Source organism: Rhinolophus sinicus, linkage group LG03 (genome assembly GCF_036562045.2).
Source record: "Rhinolophus sinicus isolate RSC01 linkage group LG03, ASM3656204v1, whole genome shotgun sequence".
NCBI classification, from domain to species: domain Eukaryota; kingdom Metazoa; phylum Chordata; class Mammalia; order Chiroptera; family Rhinolophidae; genus Rhinolophus; species Rhinolophus sinicus.
Genome location: NC_133753.1, coordinates 69,087,313 through 69,111,433, shown reverse-complemented (window position 1 = coordinate 69,111,433; position 24,121 = coordinate 69,087,313). Strand labels below are relative to the sequence as shown.

At 37.0% G+C, this 24,121-nt stretch overlaps 1 long non-coding RNA gene across 1 annotated transcript; it reads left to right on the top strand.

Moving 5' to 3' along the window:
* The first annotated feature begins 4,403 nt into the window (after positions 1-4,403).
* On the top strand, positions 4,404-17,466 carry LOC109444288 (uncharacterized). Its single transcript, XR_002136823.2, has 3 exons — positions 4,404-4,518; positions 10,438-10,528; positions 17,304-17,466. It is a non-coding gene; the product is annotated as an uncharacterized LOC109444288 (long non-coding RNA).
* Positions 17,467-24,121: the final 6,655 nt, after the last annotated feature.

Below are 24,121 nucleotides of genomic sequence, written 5' to 3'. Positions count from 1 at the left end.
TTCTGACTTGCATGAGGAAACAAAGAAAAACTACAGGCAAAGGAACATGTGACCCTAAATTCTGATGAACAAATTTCACAGTAGATAATTCTTCTGTTTTTGGGTTTCTGCCATCAAAATACAGTTAATAATTAAAAATCAGAGGCCATGGATCACCAAGAAAAATTAATGGATAGCTTCCAGAGAGAGAGAGAGAGAGAGAAGAGCACATATGGCTATAGACATCCTGGAGTAGAAACAAATGGAATTTGTGCAAGATGTTTGCACCAGCAAATAAGAACTATTATAAGGTAGGTGTGATTTCTGTTTTAATTATTTTACTAAAACCAGTAGTGAGGATAAATAATTATTTGCATTTAAGCTTTGCTACCATTAAACTAACTGCATTAGTTCTATTAAAAATATTTGTGTTGAAGTATAGAGGTTCTTTAAAAAATTACACAGAATTACCACATGACCCACCAATTCTGCTTCTGGGTATATACCCTAAAGAATGGAGAACAGGGACTCAAACAGATGTTTATAAACGAATGTTGATAACAGCATTATTCACAATAGCCAAAAGGTGGAAACAACTTCAGTGTTCATCAATGAATGAATGGATAAATAGAATGTGGCATATACATACAATGAAATATTATTCAGCTTTAAAAAGGAATGAAATTCTGACATGTTACAGTATGGATGAACCTTGAAAGTATTATGTTCAATAAGCCAAATTCAGAAAGACAAATATTGTATGATTTCACTTATATAAGGTACCTGTAGTAGTCAAATTCATAGTAACAGAAAGTGGAACAGTGGTTACCAGGAGCTGAGGAAGGAGGAACGGGGTATTATTGTTTAATGGAATCAGAGTTTCAGTCTGGGATGATGAAAAAGTTTTGACAATCAACAAAGGTGATGGTTGCCCAACAATGTGAATGCACTTAAAACCACTGACCTATACATCTAAAAATGTTTATCAGCATAGACACTCCCCAGCTGTTCCCCAAATAAAATAAAATAAAATGTTTAAATGGTAAATTTTGTAATATTTTACACAAACAAAAAATAATAAAACATATTCACATTGAGTAACAAAAATTATGTCATAGTCAGGCACCTTAAACAGTGAGGAAGACCTCTGATAATTACAAAGATAGATTTGGAGACCTTTGTGAATCCCCAGTTTCATATGTATAGGAATATTTGTTCTAACCTTGTTCTGACTTTGGGCATTCTCCTCAGTTACTTTTCCAGGATAGGTCTTTCTGATACTTATCTTCCTAATATCAAGGAAACAAATTCAACTTTCACTGACTTTTCTTTCCCATGGCGTGCAAATATTACATTGATTGGAACATGAATCTTCTCCCTGAAATGCTTTTGTGCTTTGCATAGAAGGTTCTGCAAATTCATTCATGTTATACATCTGATCCACTATCACATTTAGCATTCCACCATTTAATCTATTGAAAACTTCTATTTTCTGACTAAGAAACATTATTTCCCCAAATCACTTTGCTTCCTTTCTATTTCTATCAACAACCCTAGCAGTTGGCCTTCTTTTTTTGAGTCATTTTTAAAAATAAATCTTCATGACAGTTGCTGTTGAAAACAAGTTAAAAAACAAAGCTGAACAGTAATGAAAGTTCTAGATGGCGAGATATGAATACTGGGGAGTCAGGTAACTTCATTCACTGGTTAAGTGATGTTTCTTGAAAGTATCTCTGATTTCAATTCTTGCTTCAGAAAACCTACAAATCACTACCTAAATGGGTTCATATTTGCAAAGTTCTAAGAACAGTGATGATACATAGTAAATATTATATAATTTCTAAATTAGAAAATATACATTATGAGTTTTGGCATATCAAAATCAATATAGAAAGATCACCAGAGCTGAAAAATACCCAAGCTGAGTAGATTGCTGGACAGACAAGGAGGAGCTATACTACTAAGATGCAAGTTAGGAGGCCTTCCTGACCAGAAATGTTATTATCAAAAGGCCTAGAGGTAGTGCAAAAGGAGGAAGTACAACAAATAGGGCAAGATTCTGAGTGGAGGTTTCTGATTGGCCCTTGAGGTGGATTAACTCTTCTAATGATTAATATCTTTCAGGTTTCATGGCATCCATACTGAGAAACCTGCTTTTCAACAAGTCTGATTGAGTCAGTTTCCTAAGATTTCAGTGGGCCTCAGTTCACTCAATGGATAGCTTACGCATATGCACGTGCTTGAAATTCAGTGGGATTCTTAAAACAGAAGCCACCTGAGAACAGTAAAATTCGTTAACATTTAATCTATGATTGCCAAGGTTCTACACATTTTTTTCAGTAAAAATAAAGATGGGGTACAGTGGAAAGTAGGTTCATAAATGTTCTGAAAATCATGAGAGGTTATTTTTAGAAGCTGTCCATGGGAGTTTCTACGGTCAGCTCTATTTTTTGACAGACTTGTATAATTAAGACGTTCCCTGGTAAGAGAAGCCATGAAATATTAGGAAGAGAAGAATCTACTAAGTAGAAAGAAAAACTATTTAATTGTAATTACAACAGTGTTGTGAGGGTGTAGTACTCTGTCCCTGAACTCCTAGAGCTCCACTTGTAAAGTTCTGATGTTTCATCCTGTACTGTATGGTAATTGTCATTGTGCGTTGACATTCTCCAGCTTCACTTCAGCTCCCTGAGCTAGTGCCTGTCTAGAGTACATACTCAGTAAATAATAGTTGAATGAATAAGTCAACAAATGAGTAAAGTGGCAAGAAAGATGGAGGAGATTGTCCTTGCCTTTATTCTAAATAGTCAGAGCTGACCTCTTTGTTCCTCTCAGATTGGCACCAAAAAACTGTATTCTTTTGTTCTTTTTCTCTGAATGATGTGACCAATTTCATATAGGGAGGTTTCCACAAGTAGATAAGCCACAAAATATAAACTTATTTAAACTGGAGATTTAGAGGAAAGACTGACAAAATTTGAAATAGTTAAAAAAATAACTATCAGGAAAGCCTTCTGTGGGAACAGAAAAGAAACACATGGTTTTGCCAGCTTTTTATGCATGTAAGGATTGATTAAAAAATATATATATATTATCCTTAAGAAAATAATGAGTAAAATTGCAGAGATGAAAACATAGCATTTTATTAATTTAATTAAAAAATTTGAGAGTGAATCAAGCCATTATTTTCCCATTAAAAAGTGTTTTCATATTAAGCTTGGGGAAATAGCAGGTTTGTCTTGCCACACGGTAAGTGATTCTTACAGTTATAGCCATTAGAAATTCCCCCATCATTCCTGAGTGGGTAATTATTACTTGAAATAGCTCTTTCAGAGTGATTATTATGAAATGTACCTATCTTCTGTTGATCTACTGCTTTATTTATCTCATGTTAAAAGATCTTTAGAAACCTTTCTATCATTAATGGGCAAATTCCATTTCACAGATACATCCATTAGTTGCCAAGAATAATTCTGATCTGATTAAAGGATAACCATTTAAGACCACTAATTCACATATTAAATGCTTAGGATTGTGCATTGTTAAAGACCTTACATATCCAGACCCATTATCTTTTTTCTCTTGGTAGAAGACAATAAATGACAGCCTCAAATAGTGGATGGATCTTCCTTCATAGACCAAAGAAAAAGAGGGCTACAAAAATAAGCATAGTTTGAGGAATCCCTCAAGAAGGATGTTTAAGGATCAATGTAGATATTATGAAATAACACAATATCATACAACTCTTTGGGATGGAGGGAAAGTCATTAAGAAGAAAAACATTTTTTGGTGATTATGATCTCAAATGGGTATTTAAGGAAACAAACATGACAAAGCATTTCTTATATCTATGAAGTGTTTCTCAGAAGGATAAATGTTAATTTATTATTCCCATAATAGCTATTTTCTATGTAATTAACATCATATATGGAATTTATCTGTTTTCACGAGGGGCAATAAATATTGTAGAGGCAGAAAGGGAAATATGCCAATTTTTAGCAAAATTTACACGTAGATAGTAAACTCCTTGAAGGCAGGGACCTAATTAATCTCACTTCCTATCCTTAGAGCCTGAAGTTCATCCTGACAAATGTTAATCAATAAACATTTGCTGAATGAATCTCTAATGATTACATATTAGTTTTCCCAATCTTGGTGGAGAATCCACAACCTACAAATGTTCTAAGTTCCAAAAGAATTTTGAGGCAGATTTTGTGCAACTTAAAATATATTTCCCCACAGAAAAAGCTATTATGGATGGTATAGGGGTTGGCAGGCCAGCTCATGAAAGTCACTTAATCCATAATGTAGCAGAAACATTATACATTTGAAATGAACAAGTAGCAGAAAAAAAATACTGCAGCAATAAAACCAAAGAGAGAAATAATAAAAATGAATAAAAACTTAAAATTTTCTTGTCTCTCAGTGCTTGAAGAGAAGCAGATTTTCATATGAGAAGATGAAGAGATGTCTGAAAATTGTGATGGAGAGGGTTGTGTTATCAAGGAATTTAGAAGCTGATGGCTTCTTAAAAATTAGGTAAGAATTCACCTTCAAAACATAATTCTACTTATCCATGATAAAGTCTTTTAATAACACACTATTTTAACACTTATCAGCCAAGATTAAAATGCTTTTTAAAGTTTAAAAATGGAACGATGAAAAGGGGAAAAGAAAGAAACAAGGGAAATGTAACAAGTAAATTTGCAGACATTACCCTTAGTAATATTTTTACTGATATATCCCCTTGGGCAAGGGAAGCAAAAAAGGAAATAGGCATGTGGGATTACATCAAACTAAAAAGTTTTTTCACAGCAAAGGAAACCATCAATAAAACAAAAAGGCATCCTACTGAATGGGAGAAGATATTTGCCAATGATACATCCGACAAGGGGTTAATATCCAAAAGTTATTAAAAAAACTCATACAACTCGACATCAAAAAACCAAACAACCCAATTAAAAAATGGGCAGAGGACATGAAGATACAGTTCTCTAAGAGGGCATACAGATGGGCAACGAACATGAAAAATGCTCATCACTAATCATTACAGAAATGTAAATAAAAACCACAATGAGATACCACCTCACCCAGGTCAGAATGGCTATCATCAATAAATCAACAAACAACAAGTGTTGGTGAGGATGTGGAGAAAAGGGAACCCTCATACACTGTTGGTAGGTCTGTAGATTGGTGCAGCCATTATGGAAACTGTATGGAGCTACCTAAAAAAATTGAAAGTTAAACTACTTTACGGCCCAGCAATTCCACTCCTGGGTATTTATCCAAAGAAATCCAAAACACTAACTTGAAAATATGTATGCATCCCTATGTTTATTGAAGTGCTATTCACAATAGCCAAGATATGGAAACAACCAGAATGCCCATTGATAGATGATTGAATAAAGAAACTGTGGTATAGTTATACAATGGAGTATTACTTAGCCATAAGGAAGAATGAGATATTTGCAACAACATGGATGGACCTGGAGAATATTACGCTAAGTGAAATAAGTCAGATGGAGAAAGACAAATACCATATGATCTCATTTATATGTGGAATCTAAAGAACAGAATAAATGAAAAAACAAAACCGGAATAGACTCAGAGATATAGGGGAAAAAAACTGATGGTTGCTACATGGGAAGGGGGTGGGGATAGGGGAGAAGATAAAGGGATTAGAGCATACAAGCTAGTAGTTACAATATTGCCATGGGGATATGAAATACAGTTTGGGGAATGTAATCAATAATGTTGTAAAGATTTTGTAGGGGGTCAGATGGGTACTTGTCTTATTAGGGAGACCATTTCATGGACTGTGTAGATGCCTGACCATTGTGCTGTACACCTGAAGCTGAATAATATTGAATGTCAGCTATAATTAAATATATATATATTCATGGGATGTGGAGTACAGCATAAGGAATAGAGTCAATGGAATTATAACAGCTATCAGAGGGGTAGTAGATTGGGGGCGGTTATCACTTTGTGAGGGGTGTAAATGTCTAACTATTACATTGTTTTGTACACCTGAAACAAATTAAAAACAAAAAGGAAACAAAGGAAGAAAAATCATGTAAACTGAACATCAACAAAGATGAGAACATTGCAATTTATATTAATCTAGTAGTCCCTGTGCTGCAGGCATAGAAGGTACAAGAATGGATACAAGTCCCCACCATCAAGAAACTTGAAGCATAGCAAGACGAGTCAAACTCATAAGCAAATAAGCACAACAATTGTGATAAAGATGACGACAAAGGTAGCTACTGGGTTATAATGGACCAAAACAAGGAAGGTGGCCAGAGCCTCCTGAGGAGGTCAGCTAAGTCTTGTGGCGACTCTTGAAAGAGGAGCAGGTTACTGCGCAGGCAGATAGAGAGAGAGAACAATCCAGCCTCAGGGAACAGTGTGAGTATATGAAAGTGTGCAGAGGCTGAGGAGGAGAGAAGGAATGTGCTGGGAGATGGGAATGGAGGAGAAGCCGGACCAGGCCGGAGCAAGGAAGGGCTCTGTGGTCTCCACAGGAAGCATCCTGACTAAGCCTACAGATGACCGGAAATCTGAGGGGGGTGTAAGCAGGAGAGTAACATGATCAAAGGGGGATTTTAGAAAGATCACTCTGGCAGCATTATGGAGGATGGGCTAGAGGTGTGAAACACTGGTGGCAGGGAAACCTGTTAGAAAACTGCAAAAAAGTAAAGCTGGAACTAAACAGCAGGGCGAATTCTGGAGAGAGTCAGGAGAGCCATTTCAGCTGTTCTCATTTTCATGAAGGGCCTCAAATTTAGACTCTTGATGTTGTCTCCTAATGAGGTATTCTACACTGTCATTGAGAGCCACTGTCAGGATTGAACTTGTAAAATATGCTACAAATTTTGTAAACTTGTTTTTAACATGTCTTTAATATTTAATATACTGGGGGCCTCAATAAATGGAAGGGCTCGGAGTCCTTCTCTCAATCCCAGAGAAGACTGATAACCTGCTCTGCAATCTTCTTGAAGATAAAGAATGGGAGGGACAGAGAAGAGATGAGAGCTAGAAAGTTTCCATAAGTGGCATCAATTTAGTTTTGTTGCTGTGGGGTGAGGGAGGTGTGCATCCCTTTACTCCCGAGTTGTTGATGTTTGCAAGATGGATGAACTATTATTAAATAATTCTTTCTTTACCTACTTGTAATATAGATGAAGGACCTAGATTTGAAATATTTGGTAAAAAGTATTATGCTTTTCTAGATTACTCTCTATTTTCCTGACATAGATTGATGGAGGAAAAAACCCAGAGTTCGTTGTTTTTAAACTAAATTATTGAAAGTGACTCATTTCTTTTATATTTATGTCTCTGGTGCTACACTTTTTTATGCCTCACAAATCTTCTGCAAAAAAGAAAAAAAAAACACCAAATATTTTGTAGTTGTTGACTACAATGAATGAAATTTACTTTTTTTAAAAATTTTATTTTATTAAATTTATTGGGGTGACAATTGTTAGTAAAATTACATAGATTTCAGGTGTACAATTCTGTATTACATCATCTATAAATCCCATTGTGTGTTCATCAGAAATTTACTTTTTATTTGTGCTTTCTAAACATATATGATTAGCTATTGTTGAAAGGAGGATAGAGATGAGGCAAAGTTAGCTAGGGGCTATTTATTTCCAGGTAATTGTAGCACAATCACCCTGGTGAATAAATGTGAATATTAACACTGTTGATTTAAAAAGAGTTAAATTTTGAAGTTTTTTTTTAAACATTCATTCACTAAATGCAATTAGTTATTAACACTTTGCTAAATGGTTAAAAGATATCTAAACTTAACAACAGTATCTATCACCCACAAAAGATTTATAAATCTAATATTTATCAAAATGAAACTACACTTTCAGAACAAAGTGGCATGGTTTTAAGGCCAAACTTGAGTGTAATAAAATGTCACAAGTTAGTCTAGTATAAATTCAGACTCTAAATAAATCTAATTTATGCCTTGTGAGCTCAGCTGTCCTTGACACAGAAAACCACAAAAACAAATCTCTCTTCAGAAAGAAAAACAGACTTTCCTTCCAGTGTCTGACTAGATCTTTATACATGTGAGAGAAAGTGATAAAAACGACAGAAGTATTAAAGTATATTAAGATGAAGGGAGAGGGTATTCATATTTTTAAGGTTCACCATTTCACAACAAACCAAGGACACAGAAAAGTTTCTCTTTTGGGACATCTGGGACATTTATGTCCAATGGTCTGAGCCTCCAGATAAGGATTGCATTGGACATTCCCTCGTTAGCTTGGACACAGAGGGGGGCCAAGCAAAGAGGCTCCTGGCTGTATGCTAATTAGTGCTCTAGGCCTGAGACAACCTGAGGATCTTCAGGAAGAATCACTTTACTTCCCTCTTAGTGCTGGGTGAAGCCGAGCAAGGTTTGGATAGCTGGCACAGAAACATGATTATATCATGCAGAGATAAAGTTGTACACAAGTATTTTTTCACTGAAGGCATAAATAACTTCAAGACCCTTCTTTCAATATTTGAATTGGGATTGTTCATTAGTGATTATTACTACGCTTGAAAGAGTTTAAACTGTTTCCCCGATCAGCTGTTTGTTTCCTGACCTAGAATTCCTATATGAAAGAGGCCCTAGAAATGAGTATCTATAAAGCAAAGAACTGCATGAAGCAAATTCTGGGCCTCTTTTTATGTTTAAACATGTTACCTCCATTGATGTGTTGGTTTCACCAGACATTCTGTGTGGGGAAATCGCTGCTGTCAGATATGCTGCTTACTTAGCTTTATGCTTTTTGTTTGTTTGTTTGTTTTGGTAAGACAGACTCATCGCTCCCTTGACAGGAAAAATGAAATGATTTGTTATTATATCCCTCACCTAACTAATGTGTGACCCAAATTTGATGGTATCAATTTTCAACCAGGAGTTTCATTTTTTTTTCTGCTTCTTTTTAAAACTGGGGTCAACATTACTTTTTGTTCAACTTAGAGAACAAATAGAAAGGTCTTATCTGCAGAGCAATTCATATAGAATCTCTTAATATATTGCCTTTATTTTTGCAACAAAATCAAATGAAAAATCAGAGCCTTCAAAATGGTTGCAGTGAAGCAAGCAATCTCAGGAGTACAGTTGTAGGTATGTTCTAATACTACTTCTATCAGCTGACCTCCCTTCTGTTGCTTCTTTCATGTGATAGTGATTAATTGAAAACTGACAAGAGGAACTAGGGGTTTTATGATGATCATTCTACAAGTATATATTAAACATCTACCTATTACGGTGGGAGGGGCTAATGTACTTTTGGGTATTCAACTAACTGGGTATTTTAAATGTCGAGTTCCTCATAACATAAAAGTACAGAGCTGAAAGTAGTTCCATGTTTTAAGATTTCTTTTCATGGGTAGCATTTACTGGTTCAGCCCATCTTTATATATATATCCAATTCTACATATTGATTCTAGATTCTAAAGCCTAAGAATTATGGATAAAAGCTGAATGATGGAAAACTGAATAATTTTCTAAAATGTTACTATTTACTGGAGACGTTTTCATTCAGATCTTTCCTCAAACTAGATCTCTGGCACTCCTTTCTTGCCTTCTAGCATTGCTCCAATGTTCTATCAGTGTCATGGCTGGGAGGAAGCCAATTTCAAGGATCTAGTGCACAAAGAGCTATTTACTAGACATATGCAATGCTTTTGCTATGAAATAAACAGGCGTAACATGCCTTTAATATAGGTTTTGACAATAAGAAACGAGACTTATTTGTCTTTAGTGCTCTCACAGTATGGAATGCAATGGCAATACCTTTGCTATTTATTATAGCACAGCATCTTCCGTGGTTTGGGGAACACGTAATTTTCTTAATTTTGTCTCACATCTCACTTTTACACATGCCTTGATAGTGTCATCAAAAAGGTGAAAATCTATTGCCTTAGGTGTTTTTTAAATGAGAAGACCTTTCCCTAATGCTGCACAAGTCTCCTATATTTTACCAATGGTATTGTCATTCTCTCTGCCTGGTTGGAAACAGTCACTTTGACTCTTTCCTCTACTTCACAAAATTCTGGCAACTTGTCTTTCACTAATTCCCTTAATTATAGATCTGATTTTAGGTCTTTCATCATCTAATCTCTTTTAGATCAGTCAGTGTCAAACTTTAGTGTGTATAGATGAAACTTACAGGAAACTCATAATATTCAGATTCTTCATCCCAGTCTTAGATGATTCAATAGGTCTTAGGAGATACACAGGAAAATGAATTTTAACAAATCACTTAAATATAACTCATTGTACGGACTTTGAGTAATTCTATTCTATAGTCTTCTTATCTCTTTTGGATCTTATAAAGTATTTCCACACAAAGAATCCTAAAGGTTTCATCATCTTTGTTTGTTCATTGATTCATGCTTTCAACTATTTATTGAGCACCTGATGTGTTTCAATTATTGTTCCAGGTATTGGTGTATACAGTAGTGACCAAAACAAGCATCATTGACCTCATGAAGTTCACAGTCTATGTCTCCTCAAGCTTAAGAAGAGGCCTCTGTAAGTTATCATATTTAATTCAAACTTTCTTAATATGATGTTGAAGATCCTAGCTGACCTTACCTAGTAACTCTCATTCACCAAAAAACTCCCGTCTAGTTAGATTGTTCTCTCTTACTCTTCCTCAGCCTTCAATCCATCTCTGGTTGTTGGTCCTATTATTCTCCACCAAGAATATTGCCCAGTATTGTGGACAGGGCATAGAAATAAGAAAGCTAGGTTCATTTATTCATTAAACATGTATTTATTGAGAGCCAAGCACTATTGTAGATATGGAGGAATTGAGCAGTGGAGAAGGCAGAAAATAAATATACAGACAAAAAACAAAAAGAAATATCAGATAAATATCAGAGTGTGGTGACAGTGAACTAGCAGCTACTTTATACTGGGGAGTTAAACAATACAGTGACATTTAGGCTGAGAGCTGCATGACAAAAATAGCGGCCATGCAAAGTTTAGGGGGAAAAGCATTACAGGCAAAAGAAACAGCTAGGGCTAAGGCTTTCTGGTGAAAATGTATGTAAGAAGAATACAGAAAGGTCAGTGTGGCTGGTGCACAGTGGGAGAAGATAAAGTGGCAAAGGCTGGGATCATAGAGGTCCACATGTGACTTGGGAAAGAACCTGGATTGAAAGCAGGGAGCAGACTTTGCGATCTATATCTGGTCATTTTCTCTACTGGTGGCAAGAGAAGTGTGTGTGTGTGTGTGTGTGTACCTCAACGATGATATAGGGATAGAAATATGGGATTTATTCTAAGTAGAATGAAATGTCACTGGAGAGTTTTAAGCAGGGGTATGATAAGCTCTGATTTACGTTTTAACAAAGCTCTCTTCAGATATTGTGTGGAAACTAGATTATAGAGAGGCAAGAGAAGACCAAATAGGAATTATTATAGTAATTCAGTTGAATGATAGAGGTGGTTTGGATAGGTAGTAGTACAAATGGACAGAAATGGACATGTGTCATAGAAGTGATGGACTGGATGAGAGGGGTGCAAGGGAGGACTCAAAGGAAATTCCTCGTTTTTTTACATGAGTAACTGGCTGGCTGTTCATATCAATTACTGACCTGGAGAAGACTGAAAGGGAGCAAGTCTGGGTGAGAGGGATGGTATCAAAAGTCCAAATGGTGGGTGATGTGGCTTAAAAGATAGACTACTATGGCCAGACTACAAAAGACTTACAATACGAAATTAAGACATTTGAACCTTTTCTGAATTGTGACTTAGGAAACACACTACGGCACTGGTGTGTAGGAAGGGGTAGAAATCACATGCGTGCAGTAGATTTTTGAGAGTAAGGACTGATGGGTGGGTAGGAGAAAGGGTCAAAAGACATAAGAATACATATAAAAGAGCCAAAAATAGGAAGAGAGGTCAAATAAAATACAAATAGAAGACATGTTTATTTGAAGATGGAAGGAAAGTAAGAGTGTAGTAGGATTAATTATAGAAGGATTCTTGGTAGTTTTGAGAAGAAGAAGCAAAGTGTAGAAAAGAGAGTACAACAAGCTCCTAAGAGAAGGACAAAATCTGCTCCAAAGGGAGGAATTCATCAGCTATGGTTGGATCTCACTAAAAAAGTGACTTGGGAAAGAACCTGGGTTGAAAGGAGGGAGCAGACTTTGCGATCTACATCTGGTCATTTTCTCTACTGGTGGCAAGAGAACTGGTGTGTGTGTGTGTGTGTGTGTGTGTGTGTGTGTACCTCAATGATTAGTTATCACATATCTTTTCACCATAGAAAAAATTTTGGCAACCCCTATTACTATTAAGTTCAGCTAACAGGCTATCTAATAAAACCTATGTATTGTAGCATTTTCAGAGCTTGAAATATTGGTTCATAAAATGGGAAAATTTTACTCATTTTTATAAGCTCTATTGCCAATGAACAGTATCTCCAACAGGATGTTTGTAAAGAAAATCTCTGTCACATAAAGGGATTAAAAATTGTTGCTCTTTATGAGAAAATATTTCCAGTTTACAATTAATTTTATTTTTCTGACCGAATTTTCTTTTCCCAATATAAATCAGTAAGAATCCTGCATCTATAACTTAGGAAGTCTAGACAGGGAAAATTGTCAAAGAGAAAGCAATGATGAAGAAAACTGATATGCTTACCTACTCTGTATTCCCTTATGCTTCATTTTCCACTTCTCGTGTCTTCGCCAAAACTTCACCACTGAAGCTAAATGAATCAATGAAATAAGATTTTTTTTGAAAGAAACACATTTTGGCTCATTTGCATCAATTTTAAAAACAGCTGCTTCTTTCCTATATGAGCCATTTTCTGAATAAGTGGTTTTTTTTTTTTTTGGTTGGCAAGCTGAGGGATTTTGCCTTAGTCAATACTTGGCATTATCATCAAATAGGAGGCAAATTAGTCACTGCAAATGAATTAATATCTTGCAGAACCAGAGTTATTTATGCCCTGAGTGATAAACTTGGGAACTGTTAATCAGCTCACTGACAGAATTTGTAAATGAGATCAATGCATCACTGTTGGGGATCTTCCAGGAATGATAGAGAACAGGATAGCTGCCAGAAGACTGGATTCATTTGTTTGCTTGCTCCCTCCTTCCTCTCCTTCTTTTCTCCTTTCCATTCCTTCTTCCCTTCTTTACCTTCCATTACTCCCTTCCTTCTTTCCCATATATTAATGATCTGGTCTGTGGTGTCTGGGATATCTTTAAGGAGACCATGTCCCCCAGCTTTAACAATCTAGTGGGGGCAAAATACATGAAGATATCACACATCATTAGAGTACAATGTATTAAGTACTATAATAAAGGTCTATAAAAATGTTTTAAATTACAGAGAAGGAAGACCCTAACTTGCCCTACAGGGGTTAGTTAGGAAGGGCCTTACTGAGGAAAATAAATATGAATTTTCCAGATGGACAAGGCAGTATTTTAGGCAGAAGAAAAAAAATATGTGCAAAGCCAAGAAAATATGATCATCATTACAACAATAACAATAACAACTAACATTTAGCGTCTACTTACTGTATGCCAGGTGCCATGTTATGAGCTTTTCAAAATTAATGCTTTTTATCCTTCCAACTACTTTGTAAGGTAGGTGTTTTCATTTTTCTGCTAAGAATATGAGGTCCCAAATCGTTAAGAAATTGTCCCCAAGAAGAACTGGTATGTTTACAGAGTTGTAACCACTTCAATTTGTTGGTGTGTGAGGAGTGTGGTGGCAAAAGTCAGGAGATGAGGTTGGAAAGATGACCGGGAGAGTGTTAATAGACACTGACTATTGCAGAAAAGCTTTCAAGCTCATTCTTAAGCAGGACAAATTTGCCCATTTGTCTCTCTGTCTATTCACTCATTTATTAAACATATTTTCATAAAGGATTTTAAGTAGCACACAAAAATCATACATAGAATGAGAAAAAATGATAATGAAAAGAAGAGAAAAGATGAGGGAGAAGATAGAGTTAGGAATAAGGCTAGCTGAGGAGACATTGATGGATCTTGGCATACACTGAATCTAGTTTTTATCTTTGTATGGAAGATAAAGAACCAATTGAGGAGAGAAAGCCAACCTGTTCCCTGAGTGAGCTGAAACAGTACCCACTGGAAAGACCAGGATTATTCAAAATAACGATTTTGAAAGCATTGAATCAGATGGACACTCAGGTGATAGAGGCCCAAATGTCCCATTTCTTAAAGCATAGTTGATGTGATTTTCACTTGAAAATAATTTTTAAAGGAGCTATGACTAGATGCTCCCTTCATCAAAACGCAATCTTAATAAAGCACTCATGGAATGTCTGTCTTTAATAATTCTACTGCCTAAATATTTGCCAAGATGACTTAGTCATGACATTTACACTAATCCAAATAAATAAGTTATCTTGATGGTTGGCTTGCTATTTTTAAACCAAGTAAAAGATGCAGACACCTCACAAATGTACTAACTCTGGTTTTAGAATGGTTGACATGTAGCCCTTCCTTCTGACAGTGATTAGATAGCTGGAGGAGTTGCCTGTGTAGGCTATTCTGAGTTTGCAAGACTTCAATTGCATCAGCCAAATCGTCTCTACTATAAGGGAGTTTGAATTGAGTATATCCAGACATGTTTATGAGATTCTGTACAAGCAAGTTCACAAGAAGAGGGGCCAGAACACCAAGTATGAAAATATTAAGTGCTGTGTTCAAAGGTCATCCTGACCAATGATAACCCTCGTGTAAGTAATCTGACTCTGTTTTGGTTAAACATTAATAGGGGTAGGGTGAGGAGAGTGGTTTATGTGGAGCTCAGGTTTCTTGGCCCACAACTGAGTCCTGTTCACAGAGGCAAAAGTTAATAAAATTTGTACTTAATCGAAAGTGCTCCTGATAGATATCTCCATGAAGTGGTAAAAAGCATGACAGTGTGGTGGCAATTTGTAGCACAACAGCTAGGTCTAAAGGCCACCAGTTCCTCATGAGAAAATGGTCCTGAATAAGTAAGGAAAATCATTGGTCAGCCATGTGGGTTGTGTATGATTCAGGTGAATAGACAAGTGGTCTCGTCGTAAGTCTATGATTTGGGGGAACAGAGGTGATCCTTTCTGAAAATGGAATAAACGATATCCTCTCACTAGGAGCTACTATGCCCAGATCAATAAGAGGGTAAAACAAGCCATTCAAGAGGAAAGATATCAGATGAGAAATGTCACTGTTATGCAGGGTCTTAGTTCCCACTCTCTGCACAAGAACGCAGGATATGGTGAGGCCAAAAAGGAACAACAATGGAGCCATAAATAGGGGAGTCATACCACTATATTCTCGCTGGTGGCTGGTCGAGACACAAAAGCAGACATATGCCAGTACCCCAACAGGGGGTCTTCCTGCACCCTACTCTCGCTGGCGACCGGGCGAGACCCAGGAAGTAGGATCAATATGATCCGCAATCCACAATCTGCTTGCTAACCTCACTTGCTAGCCAAAATCTGCCCTCCGCTTCTCTGCCAACCAAGCAACTCCCTACCATAGCCACGCCAGTTATATTAGTGGCTAATGGCTAACCGGTAACAGCTGATGGCCACTGAGCCACAGCTGATGGCCATCTAATAACCGAGCCAGCACCTTTCCACGTGAGGCTGAGAGCCTGGAAACTGCTCTCTGAGACTGTCCCCACAGTCACTGAATAGCGTTGAGGGCAAAATGCCTTAACCAGGACCTTCATTGCTTTAGTTTCAATCAGTTGTACAGCATGAGGCCCTGATTGACAAAAGTTAAGGCAGTTAACTGCATTGTAAAGAGGTAAGCACTGAGCTTCCTACCTATCAGTTGAGCCTCTACACATTTCCCCTGCACACACCCCCATTTCATACATATGTTAAGTCTGTCTAGAATCTATCCTTATTGTCTAATGAAATATAATGACATGGCTCTGTGAAATTTCAATTTTCAGGTAAAATTGGTTTTCAAATCTGCTAATGTGTGGAAAGAGATCAGCTTCTCTCTAGTACAGATGCAGAGATTTAACTGGTCCTTATTGAATGAAAGGTCTTCAGTGAAGGTTGAAAACACGTCAGGTTAATTGTGCCTCTTTGAGCTCCTCTGACCTCCCCAGTTCAATCATCAATGCTTACAGCTCATAGGTATGCAGGCAGTCATGTCCAGGACTAACCCAGGACAACAATGGTCACTTACCACCCAGTGGAATATCCTTTCTATGGAAGGTAAGAATCCCAGAAAGTCTGTGGAACTGGCTTTTGAAATAGAGCTTGGGCAAAATCTTTAGATTTTCCCAATGTATTGTGATTCAATTTATTAGACAAATGAGTTGTTGGGGAATTTTCATTTAAATTGACAAATTTACCTCCAATAAAATGTTCCAGAGGGAGACAGTCTTCATTCTTGATCAATTTCAGGTTGCCACTGATGTCTAGAGGAACTAAAGGTATTTAGCTTCAGGGTGATAAATGAGCTACTTTCAAATATTTGTAGAAGAAGTATTATACTTATTTCTCCAAAGCCATAGAGGTGAAACAAAATTTTAATAATCATAGTTGTCCAAAGATGAAACAGACGACTTCCGAGGAGTTGACCTCCCAAACCCCACCCCTGGAGATGTTTAAAAAAAAACCAAAAAAACCCAAAAAACTGTGGATGATTATTTGGCAGGAAAGTCATATGTCAGAGAGTACTTGGACAAGATAGTATGGAAGAGTTCTCTAAACCTAAAAGTTCTCAGAAACTGTAATATCTTAAAGAACTATTTTAAACCTTTCTTTTCCTTGGCATGAAATCTGTGGAAGGGCTGTTTGCTGGAGGCAATATGTATGCCTATGTTTTTATACTTTTAAGTTTTAAAATTGTTGAATTATTTTATCTTTTTTCAGATAGCTCACTGGAAATAAATATGGAAATTTCTTAAGAGGATGAATAGTAATGAAGTTGTCGCTGAATTTGGAATATTAACTTTTCTTTCTAAGACATTATTCCATGAGTTACATAGGAGCCTAAGTTTATTTATGTTTTATCTTATTATTTTGGAAAAGTTAAAACCTATACAAATTGATAGGTTAATACAATGAACACTTATGTGCCCATCACCTAGCTGCAAGAATGATTTATTTGCAGGGCAGACTAATGGCCCTCACAAAGATATCTGTGTCCTAAAGCCAGGAACCTGTAAATATGTTAGGTTACATGGTAAACAGGAATTATTGTGGCAGACAGAATTAAGGTTGCCAATCAACTGACCCTGAGAAGGGGAGATTATCCTGATTCCCCAGGTGGGACCAGTGTAGTTACACGCATCCTTATAATTGCAGAGGACAGAAATACAGATGCGAGTTCTTAGCTTGATGTTGCTGGATGGAGATGGAGGAATGGGTCCCTGAGCCAAGCAATGTGGATGGCCTCAAGAAACTGGAAAAGACAAGGAAGCAGATTGTCCCCTGGAGTCTTTGGAAAAAATGCTGGCCTGCTGACACTTTGATTTTAATCTAGTGACACTCATTTCAAATTTCTTACCTAAAGACATGATATATATATATATATATATATATATATATATATATATATATACACACACACACACACACACACACACACACACATATATATATATATATATATATATATATATATATATATATATATATATATATATAAAGAAAAGAGAGAGAGACTGTTAAAATATAGAGGATATCCAATATATGGTGATGGAAAGAGAACTGACTCTGGGTGGTAAACACACAGTGTGATATACGGATGATGTATTACAGAATTGTACACCTGAAATCTATGTAACTTTACTAACAATTGTCATCCCAATAAATTTTAATTAAACGAAAGCATAGAGGATAAAATAAGCCTTAAGGAAAAAGCCAGACATCTCTTTGTATGTATTTTTATGTGAAACAATTATTTACAAACTTAGCAAAGAAAGGCAATGCTTTTATTTGTGGGCTTTCACTACAATAGGGATGGATATAATTCTGAATACCTATAAAAGAGATTTGAATATATGCTATCAAGAGTTAAATATATATAAAATTGCTAATATGATTAGTTTTATTAATCATTTAAGGATTTAAACCCATTACTTTGATCTTTTCGTATCATTTTTTGTTAAACTACTTATCTCCATTTCAAAAACTGCAAATTAGATACTCTGGCTTACTTAAATGTATTTATTATGATTGCTCTTGATGGTTTTCCTTTGTATGCTGTTTGTCATCCAATTTCAATAAAAAGGCAAATATTGGGGCGAGAAAATGCATTATTTTATAGTATCTAGTGGAATTGTTTATACTTATTAAGATATATGTATTTTCAATAAAACCAACTAAAATCTATGATTATTTTCTTCAAAATCATTTCATAAATTCTCATTTATATTCATAAGTCCTTTTTTTCTAGTCTTGATGAATAAAGTATTTAATTTGAGTTCAAACACCAACCAATCAATCACCCAACCAATCGAATGACTCACTCCACAAACATAAACATAAGCAAAAACATAAAATAAAATGAAACAAAAACAAAGCATTTAAAGTTTATAAGCAGTCACTTTTAAAAATCAATGCAAATGGCTTGAATGAAATTTCTCACATATATTTTTTATTTTGCTAGTGTTAAAACAAAGGACAAAAGATCAATGTCTAGATTACTGAAGTCATGTATCCTAATGGACCATTTATTTCTTTTATGTTTAAGGCCTTCCTCCTCAAAGATATTAGCCAGGTGATTCAGAATCTCAAGCGAAGTTTTATTAAATGTTATCTTTGGAGGTATATTCAACTGCAGTGTTTGAAATGTACAGATTATATTCCTTTGGAAAGTTGCAGGAGAAATGCTGTGGCAGCATATATTGTTTTGAAAGTGTCAGTTGGAAGCACACACCAACAGTATGGGGCAGATGGCACAAACTTTAACCCACAGACTCACAGATGCACACCTAACTCCAACGTACATCAGACATACATATAAAATGTGATATTCCACTTAATACTTAACACATCATCTCATTCTTCCTAGAGGCTATGAGAAACTAAAATGTACAAAATTAAAGGTAGTCTCTAAAGCTATCTGTGACGTGTCAACTTGGCTAGGCTCTGGTACTTAGTTGTTTGGTCAAACAGTCTAGATGTTATGAAGACAGCTTTTGATGTTATTAATATTTATAAAGACATTGAATATAGCAGATTACACTTCATAATTTGGGTGGTTCACATCTAATCAATTGAAGGCCTTGAGCAAAGACTCAGGTTCTTTCAGGAGAAAGCATTTCTGCTTCAAGACAGCAGTGTCAACTTTTACCAGAACTTCCAGACTGCTGGCCTGCCCTATGGATTTCAGACTTTCCAACTCCCATAATTATGTGAGTTTGTTCTTTAAAATCTTAACTTTTCTCTCTATTGATATAGATATGAATATAGATATAGATATTAGATACATAGCTACACCTCCTGTTGCTTCTGTTTCTCAAGAGAACCTTGTCTAACACAGCTATTATTACTCAAACACCTTTCAAATAAGATATTACCTTGATTACTTCTGAAATAATTTCTCATTTTGGGCACCTTTCACTTCCTTTCTTTAAACTGATCTAAAATATTTTATTCCTTTTAGCTCAAATTGATAACAGAAACTTTAAAAGATCAAAAGGAGTTATTTTTCTTCCCAATATTCCTATACTGTAGGTTTCTTTTTCCCCCTCCACTTAGTTCGCCATCACTATTCTGTCAACCCCACAAATCATCCCTAACACACACTTTATTTTTCTAATATACAAGATCAGTGAAGAGCTTTATAAACATTTTAACATAGTGGTATCTTTTTTTTTTTTTTAATCGTTTGGTTTGTTTTATTTTGGTGTGTGTGTGTGTGTGTGTGTGTGTGTGTGTGTGCTTAAATCTCTTTTCAATGACCATCACCACTGTGTTCTGACTTGTAAATATTCTCCCTGGTGACTATTTTCTATTATGTTAACAATTTATGTTCAGCCAACAGTTAAAATAATGTGACCTGGGATAATAGCTGAAATAAGCTCAAAGATGCTGGATCAATTACCATAAGGCTATCTCAAGAAGATTTGCTTTGTCTACCTTAAAACAATACCCTTTACTAGTGTTTAAGATAAAGTTGGGTCTTTATTTTCTTCTTTAGGTTCAGAGTAACTCATTCTGACTAAAAACTCTAAAAAAGAATTGGAAATAATCATTAACTAAAGCAATGTGGTCCATGGTCAGGAGGCCTCCGTTCCTTTCTAAATATATTTCAAAATACATACTCATATGGGACTTTTTTCAAAATAATGATACAAAATTCAAAACCACAACAAAACTACTCTTCTGCCACTCCTTAAGAAGGATTTGTCTCCGATGCAATTTATGACTCAGATTATCTTCTTAAACAATGTTATCCAAATAAACATTACTTGAAATCAATGGTACTGGTATTCAAACATTTTCCTTTATATGGAGTTAAGTGTGTCCTCTATCATCTGACTGAACCAACTAAAGTCATTTCTCTTAAAGACATCAACAGCTCAAGGAAAAAAAAAAGTTTTCTCTCCAGGGCTGGGGGAGGACTTTTACTTTGCACTTTAAAATGTTTGCTGTGTTCCAAGAAGATATTAGGATCAGTTGACTGACAACAGGAAAAATTTTCCTGGCAGAGGAGGAAGCCAGAGGAGATTCATATGCAGACAAAATTTTAACTATCAGGCTGTTTGTATCCCCATGTCTATTCTAATATGCCAAGCTAGGATAAATCAAATGGGCTCTAAAAATGGTAGATAAAAATGTGATTTCACAATAATTCTGGAGTTTTGCAGAATATCCATCTCAAGCATTTCTTTTATTTCCCCCAGAGAATTATTTATTACTGGGCAAAGCTATACAGCTATTTCAATATATGCACCACTCAAAGAAAAAGAGTCCTTGAAAACCTTACATTTAAAAAAGTGTAATAAAGATACCACAGGTTTGCTGAAGTGCTAGTGTGAGTTTGAAGAGACTGGGACCCAGACAAAGAAGCTTGAAATCTGTTTGCAACCAGGGAGGAAACAGGGTCAGATGATGTCATGTAAGCCTTTGGTGGATGTGTCTACTTTCCAGCTGGTGATCCCTCCTTAGGGGCAGCTTGGACTGGAGAGTCCTGACTCAGAGTGTGGGGCACGTATGTTCACAGCTTTCCTCTATTATAAGCTCCTCAGGGCTGATCATCTATTTTGGATGTGGGAACTGAGCTCACAGCAGAACTACAAAGAGGGCTAAGGAACCACGAAAGCAATGTTGGGGTAGACATCACAAAGCAAATGCTTCAGAGCCCTCAGGACAGACTTTTCTAGACACTGTTTCATAGCAGCTTTATAATCTTTCAGTTTTCCTTGTTTTCTCAAAGAAAATGTGATCTTTGCGAGGATTAGCAGAAAAAGTTTATAGACACCCTCTTTAATCCAGACCATAATTTATATTCTAAAAATCGCTTTGAAGATATGGTCAAGGTGGCAGAGTAGGTAAATGCTGTGCTTGCCTCCTCTCAGAACCACGTCAAAATTACAACTAAACTACAGAACAACCAGCATTGAGAACCACCTGAAGTCTAGAGGAACAGAGGTCCTGTAACTAAGGACATACAGAAGAAGATACATCGAGCAATACTGGTAGGAGGGGCAGAGACGTGGAACAGGATGATTCCTCACCTGCATGTGGCAGTTAAAGATCAGGAGGGATATTTAGGCTACCCGCTGAGGAGTGAGGAGTCCCAACCCCACACCAAGCTCCCCAACTCAGGGCTCCAGTGCCAGGAAGAGAAGTTCTCATAACTTCTGGCTGTGAAAAACGGTGGAGATTGTGGCTGTGTGAGACAGATGGCTGCTGGAGTCCCAAGCCTTCCCCTTAAAGGGCCCGTGTATGAACTTATTTACTGATGGACTCCCTTGCTTTAGGCTCCAGCACTGGGGCAGCAGCTCGAAAGTCACCAGTGACATATGAGGAGGAACTGAATTGTCTGGCTGCAGGGGGAAGGTTGGAGGGGCAGCTTTCTTCCAGACAGAAGTGCTGACAGAAGCCATTGTTCCTTTGTTGAGCCCTCCCTCCACCCAGCCTGAACTCACAGGTGGGCACCATATCTTAGTCCCCATTAACCTAGATAACACTGTTTTCCCTGCCCTGGTGATTCCTTGAAACCCCACCCCACCCAACTTGTGGTCCCACCCAAACCATTTCCAGTGGCTTTTCCATACAAACAGCCTGTCTTGGCTCATGCTGCAGACTTTCCTAAAATTTCTCAAAGGTTTACAAAACCCAAACAAGCAGCATCTGGTCTTGGCATACCCCATACCTCTTGCTAAGCAGCCCCAAGCCTGGCATTAGCAGTAACCAGCCTCAGTTCATAGCTTAATTTCTCCCAGGAACCTCCAAGCTCAGCACAAGTGGCAACCATCTGCAGATCACTTTGTAGCTCATACCAAGTTGTCCTAGGCAGGATAGAGGCAATGGCTGACCTTGGCCTGTACCAGAGCACCTCCTAAGAGGCTGCAGAACCAACACATCCAATGGCTGGCTTCAGACCACATCAGAGCACTGCCCAACCACCTCCATAAATAGCACACCCAAAGAGCAGACTTGGCAGACACCAAAGCCCCACTAAAGCAAGTCCTGCCTTATAGGGTCAGCTTCTGCACAATACTTCCTTCACTGTAGTCATGGCCAGTCCTCACAACCAATCAGCCTGAAGGTTGATCCCTCCCAATGAAGTCCCAATAGCAATCAAAGCTCAAATACAACAGGAGACCACGCACAACTCACAAAAATACATACCTGGCCTAGTTAGAACATGATGAAAATGGTTAACACAAAGAAACAAAAGCATTGATAAAAAGCTTTTTTTCTGTAATAAAAGCATTTTGTTTTTAGTGAATTTTGGTTTGTCTTTTTTCTTGGTAAGAACTTTGATTTTCAGGATTCTAAAGCAAAGACTTTTGCTGAGATCTAGGTAGAGGGAAATAACCTTAATGTTATGGTTAATTATATCTTAACTTTCTTTCTTCTCTAGGTTATTCATTAAAGTAATTGTGGGGACAGAGCCAGGAGTGCAGTTTCCAGGCTCTCGGCCTCACGTGGAAAGGTGCTGGCTCAGGTAGTAAATGGCCATCAACTGTGATTAGATGGCCATCAGCTGTGGCTAGTTGGCCGACAGCTGTAACCAGTGAGCCATTGGCCACTAATATAACTGCTGTGCCTATACAAGCAGAAAATGGGGGCTGGCGAGAAGATGGTGGCTGGGCTAGCAAGTGAGGTGGTTGGTTGGCAGAGAGAAGTGGATGGCAGGTTGTGGATAATGTGGCTCCTGCTTCCTGTGTCTCCAAGCCAGCTGCCAGTGAGAATATAGTGGTATGACTCCCCTATCTATGGCTCTGTTGGTGTTCCCTTTTGATCTCACCATATCCTGCATTCTTATGTGGGGAGCGGGACTAGAGACCCCAGGAGAGACCCTGCCAGACACCCTGCATAACAGTAATTATTGTTTTTTTTTTTTTTTTCACAATAGAAAACCAAAACCATCTGAAAGCCCACCTTTATGTAAAGATAACCTCTATTAACATTTTGGTGAATTTCCTTTCAGCCTCAGCACACATGCATTTCCATGTGACTCATTTTAGATTTCATTGCATGGAGGTGCTATGTTGAACACTCACTCACAGTGAGTTTTGGTTTTTGCTTTCCTGGTGTCCTTTAATTAACTTTCTCTATATGTAATAATACACACTGGCCTGGATTCAGGAAAACCAACGATTGGCAATTGCTCTCAGCCAGAGGAGTTAGAAGGTGAACGTACTACATGTGAGCATTCTGGGGAAACGATTCATGCTGTGTTCTTTAAGCTGGTGGCCTCCTCTAGAAGGCTTGGAATGCACTTGCTCAGAAACATACATTTCCTGTTCCCGTCTGCATATGGCGGATCCCTTCAGTTTGTCAAGATTCTTCTGCTGTTTCTCCATTACAATATAGTCCTGAACACTTAATGAACAATTACTGACTTCACTGTAACACAGACAGATGGAAAATTGGTGCAAGACCTAAAGTAGTGACCTTAGCCAACAATAAAAGAGCAATTTTATTTATGTACTGTGAAA